Here is a 5,451-nt window from a genome sequence, read left to right on the forward strand (position 1 = left end):
CCGCTGGAGCAGGTTTGCTGGCAGGACTTGTGACCCCACGGGGCACCCACGCTGGAGTAGTCTGTTCCTGAAGGACTGCACCCCGTGGGGGACCCACGCTGGAGCAGTTCATGAAGAACTGCAGCCCGTGGGAAGGACTCATGTTGGAGGAGTTCGTGGAGGACTGTCTCCCCTGGGAGGGACCCCACGCTGGAGCAGGGGAAGAGTGTGAGGAGTCCTCCCCTTGCGGAAGAAGGAGTGGCAAAGACAACGTGTGATGAACTGACCGCAACCCCCATTCCCCGTCCCCCTGCGCCGCTCGGGGAGAGGAGATAGAGAAAATTGGGAATGAAGTACCCGAGAAGAAGGGAGGGGTGGGAGGAAGATGTTTTAAGATTTGTAATTGGTAACAAATTAAATTAATTTTCCCCAAGTCGAGTCTGTTTCACCCATGATGGTAACTGGTGAGTGATCTCTCCCTGTCCTTATCTCGACCCCCGAGCCTTTCATTATATTTTCTCTCTGCTATCCAGCTGAGGAGGGGGAGTGATAGAGCAGCTTTGGTGGGTACCTGGCATCTAGCCAGGGCCAACCCACCCCACCCAGTGGCTCCTTCCATCTACAGGTAACGATGGGGTAGAGCCCCAGCCCAAAGGAAAGACACCCCCATTCCCCATGTCAGGTATATACCATTCTAGACAACCTCAGAAAACCTTGCTAATAATTTGATATCCGAATGTCACATCAAATTTTTTATTTCTACTGCGATATGAGCCTCAGAAAATAAGCGTTCACATTCCTGGTGCTGCAGGACACAACTTTCCAGTAGATACTACCTACTCCAGCCCAGCCTCCTGCTGATGGGCCAGGGACCTTTGCTAGCACACCTTCTCCTAGTCATGTAACAAGGTGGCTCCTAGCTTGGCAAATTGCTTTTGAAGCTGTCAAAAGAGAACTAAGAATGCTTATCAAACATGCTTCCTACTTGGAGCAAGGCACACAGTTCAATTTACTTAAGTATTGTTCTCCCCAAGATACTGCACGCTCTGTGAAACCTCCTCTAGATAAAAATAGATTGAAAAGATAGGAAATGCTTGGAGCGGTCCTAATCATCAGGACGAAAGCCAGGAGAAACAGATTGTGCCCTGTCTACTATTAATATAATTAAGGAGAAGTTTGACTCGGATCGGCTTTGGTTCCAGGTCCCCCCACCTGGCAAATTTCATAGCTAGATCTCCTTTTCTTCAGGGATCTCATTGCAGAGCAGCTGGGACACTTCAGTCCTGTGCCAAGAATACAGCTATTGGCATCAGCACTTCTGCTAGAGTAGCAAACACAAGTTTATGGATCTTAACAGTGCTGCTTAATCAATTTGAGTAGTGAAGACCTAAGATTTAGAGATAGGCTTGATACCTCTGCCACTTTTTCTTGTCCTGCTATCAAGCTTTAGTGCCATGTATTTTCCTTATCTCTAGTTTTTCCCCCATCCTATATTGAGATTGCAAAATTAAATTATAAAAGTCTGACACTTTGTTGCTTTATGCAAGGACTTTATATCAGCCTTCTAGCCCAATCAATCTCTTTTTTGTCAAAGCAGGAGAACCAAAAGAAAGGAAAGAGTAACAGCTGGTAACAGGTACCAAACATAATACCTAAATACCCCCAGATTTGCAGAAGAGGATTACTGTACCCTGAGTTGCATAGAGAACAGCGCTGCATGGGCATATACCAGTTCCTACAGGCCTGCTTGCCACTCTTTTACTCATCCATTCCCAGCACTTTATGTGGGTGAATTTTGGTGCACATGAAAGCAGCTACCTTGGCCAATTCAGTGTTTGCAAAACATGTTGGCATCGTCACAAGAAGGGTACCTGGGAAGGGCTACGAACAGCTTTGCCAGCTTTCTGTCAACACAGGAGGGCCACAGAAAAGGCTGTGTTGCTTTTACTACACATCTTGCACAGACACGTTCACACAGCAAACATGGCAAGAAGGATGGATCACCCCTTGAAAGAGTTCCCCACAACTGAAACATTACAGCCAGTCAACAGAGCTGCGTCAAGGCGCTCTGCCACCTCAGCTTCACATTCACAAATATTTTAACTTAGGTCTGGGGCTGGCCCTTTACACCCACAGCCAGGGTGAGATGGGGAAAACACTGCAGAAAGTTGTGGACTTTTTAAATTAAAAACTCGAAGTCCCCTGCACAGGTGTACTCTAATCAAATAGTTAGCTTTTAGGTTACATTGACATTGTTTATCTGAGGGATTAGATGCACCAAGGATGGTGAATCCCAGGAAGGCTCTGGTGAGATAAAGGAATGAAACAAAAGGCATTATTCAACCTCTGTAGAGAGGTAACTGGGCATGGCCTTGGGGGAAGAAACATGGTAAGTCGGCCAAATAAGGGAGTACCAAGATAAGCACTAAGACAACAGAAAAAGAAACAGCTACTTGAACTACGGGTGAACTATCCTAACTAGCATGGTAAAAAACCCACCCACGGGCAGGAAAGCCCCCTATCCAAAAAAGCCCTTTCCCCACTGGATATGCACAGTAAAAAGACAGGACACTGTGACTTTAAGTGAAGACGAAGCATTGCAAGAACCAACAGAAGTAAGGGTGACTAAGTGTGAATGTAAAAAGTACTGATAACTGTTGCTCGGAATGTATAAAATGCTTACCGTGTGTTAACTGAGGTGTGCTAGCTCTGTGGAGTTACCACCTAGCACCCATCTCTGCGCAGACACGGAATAAATATCTCGGCTCTGCGTGTGAGATTGGCTTATTGCACACCGGGTAACGAACCCCGCTTGAGGGACAACACAGGGGCACTTTTTAAACACAGCCAACCAAAACACAGCCAGAAAAAAATCCAGCTCCTGTCAGTGCTTGTCCCACAGAGGTGATACCTCCTGTTTTGATCCAACTTCAGCTGCCATCTGCCACTTTTCCTCCTCAACCCTCTTCTCCGCCTGGAGCCATCTGAGCAGACAGCCCGCCAGGCCAGCACAGCTGGGCGGGGGGAGGACATGCGAGGAGCTGAGTTCAGTGCTCCAGACTTTGCTGCTGGAAGCTTTTCCACCTGCCCGAAGGTGCTCTGAGCCATCAGAGCTCCAGGCTGAACAAAAAGGGAATTACAACTGAAACAGCTACCCAAGGATACAGCTAAATGTGACTGTGGCGCCTTTCGCCTGTTGGCTCGCTGGCTCCTTGTGACAGGTCCATGGCACAAACCCAAACCTGACTCAGAGCTGCTCCAGGGAAGACTGGGACTTTGTTAGTCTTTGAAAAGGACTTTGAAAAGGAAAGACCAGTTGGGCCCCAGAAGTTTTGCAAATGGGTAGCTGGCCTCTGAAACAGAGATGGGAACCCCTCACCTTGCTATCGAACAGGGCAGGGGGCGGGGGGAGGTGTGAGAAGGTGATTGCCTTTATCCCTCCCCTTGGGCACACAGCAAAGTGAAAAATCATCTAACCACCTGCAGAAGTTTTAGTAAAACAACATATGATAAAAATTTTAAAACCTGCTGCTTTCTACTGAGAAGACTTTCTTCTGGGGCTGTAGCTGCCTGACTCCAAGGAAAAGGTGTGTGGTTGCTACTGACACTGATTGCTCTGCTGTTTACTGCAGAGAAGAGGCGGTTGCCATCCCACAAAGGGAAAGCTGAAATCTTAATGGTGTCAGTAAGAAATTGGAGGAAGGAATTATTTTACCACACATGATGAGTGGTAAAATGAGAAGGAAGTTGCCATCTTCAGCTCTGAATCCCAGCTTTATTGCTAACACTAAGCAGACCGGCATGCAGGCGTTTCTGGACAATGACTGAGTCACTTCAGAAGTCACAGATTTGCTGGTACATGCCCACAGCAAACATCCACGATCTGATGGTGACTACTGGCCCATGTATCAAACAGTAGATGAGGACCTACTTAATGCAGTTGTGTCATACTAAGATTGCTAGCTAATTAAAAATGAAAGCTTAACCCCAGATCTGCAGTGATAATATCAGATGAGGATATTGTTGGCATTAGATTGCTTTGCTCTCAGCATCCCATCCCTTCCAGATGGGAATTATTTGTACTTGGATATGTGCAAAGTCTTTAATTAGCGTGCTCAGAGATTAATAGATGAAAAGATCTACACAAGGCAAAAATAGTAACTATTATTATTCCTATGGTGATCTTTTCCATTACTAACTGTTTAAAAATAGGTATAAAATGCTAAGTATGGGTACTTATTACTTCCTTTGCTTAAGTCTTTATTATTTTAATTCTTTGCAATTTTTTTTTTTTTTACTTCTTTTGCTTTAGCTCCTTAATATCCTCATCATGAGCTAGACCCTGTTGGGCTAAGTGATAAACTGAAAAGGAGGAGATAGTCACTGCCCCAGACCTTTGCAGTTTGACTGCAGTACAAGAGATGAGAGAGAGAGAGACTGAGCGCTGAGACAAAACTAGTCAGTGCGATTTGCAATAGTGTCATTGGCCCACTCTGCCCGCTGGTGGGTATCTGCGAGGCAAGGTGACATGGCAAGGAAGGATTTTAAGGAGGGGTTGTAAGGAGGACCAGGAGGTCACTTTGATAATGCCTGTGGAGAATGGCTTTCTCAGTGAAAGGGGAAAAGTCTCAGTGCTCCTCTTCAAGGTGCCTCATGAGCAGGGCCACTCAGGCAGGGGCTACAGCCACCCTGGCTTGTTTATCACATTCGTTGCTGCTGCAGAGGGTCACATCTGCAATGCAGAAGAGACACACGTCTTGTGAAATGCTGTTTAGTTACCCTTTACGTGGAAAAAAATCATAGAAACTGAGGTGTTTTTTCCAGTGTTCCTCAACATTTTTAGTCAAAGGATCACAGAAGATCATTTGTACAGCAGTGCCACAAAGATTGGCATTTGCAACCACAAAAAACGGCCAAAGTCTGAGGGTTTGTCTGTTACCGCTACTTCTTTTTGTTGTTGTTCGCTGATATAGGTGAGTAGCTGCATGGACGATTGTTATAAATATTATTCTGCAGCCTTTTCCTGGACCACCTTCTCACGTTTCACGGAACTGATCACAGGTGGAGGAATGCTGATTTTACCTATCCTTGTGCCTGGAAGTGGGGTCAACTGTACTTCAAATACCAGTTTAGAGGTTACCCAGATATGAGCCTGAGCAGCTAGCAGCCAGCCTGGGCTACTGCCGACAGTGACAGAGCAAGGAGATGGCAAAGAGTGGGAAGATGATGAGTTCTGACTAGCTCTGCTTAATCGAACTACAGCTAGTGGCATGGCAACAGGCCGAGACAGAAGTCTTTGCAGAAAAGACAGGCTTTTCACACAGAAAGGTGTTTGTGCAGTGATTGTTCAAACCCATTCCCATTCATGGTAGTTTTCTGTTCCATGTAATTGTGCAGCAGGGAACTACATCTCAGGTTATTTACTGCTTTGTATTAAAAAGAATAGGATTAAGGTTACAGAAGTTAGGAGGT

The sequence above is a fragment of the Fulmarus glacialis genome, unplaced genomic scaffold (assembly GCF_000690835.1).
Source record: "Fulmarus glacialis isolate BGI_N327 unplaced genomic scaffold, ASM69083v1 scaffold3607, whole genome shotgun sequence".
NCBI classification, from domain to species: domain Eukaryota; kingdom Metazoa; phylum Chordata; class Aves; order Procellariiformes; family Procellariidae; genus Fulmarus; species Fulmarus glacialis.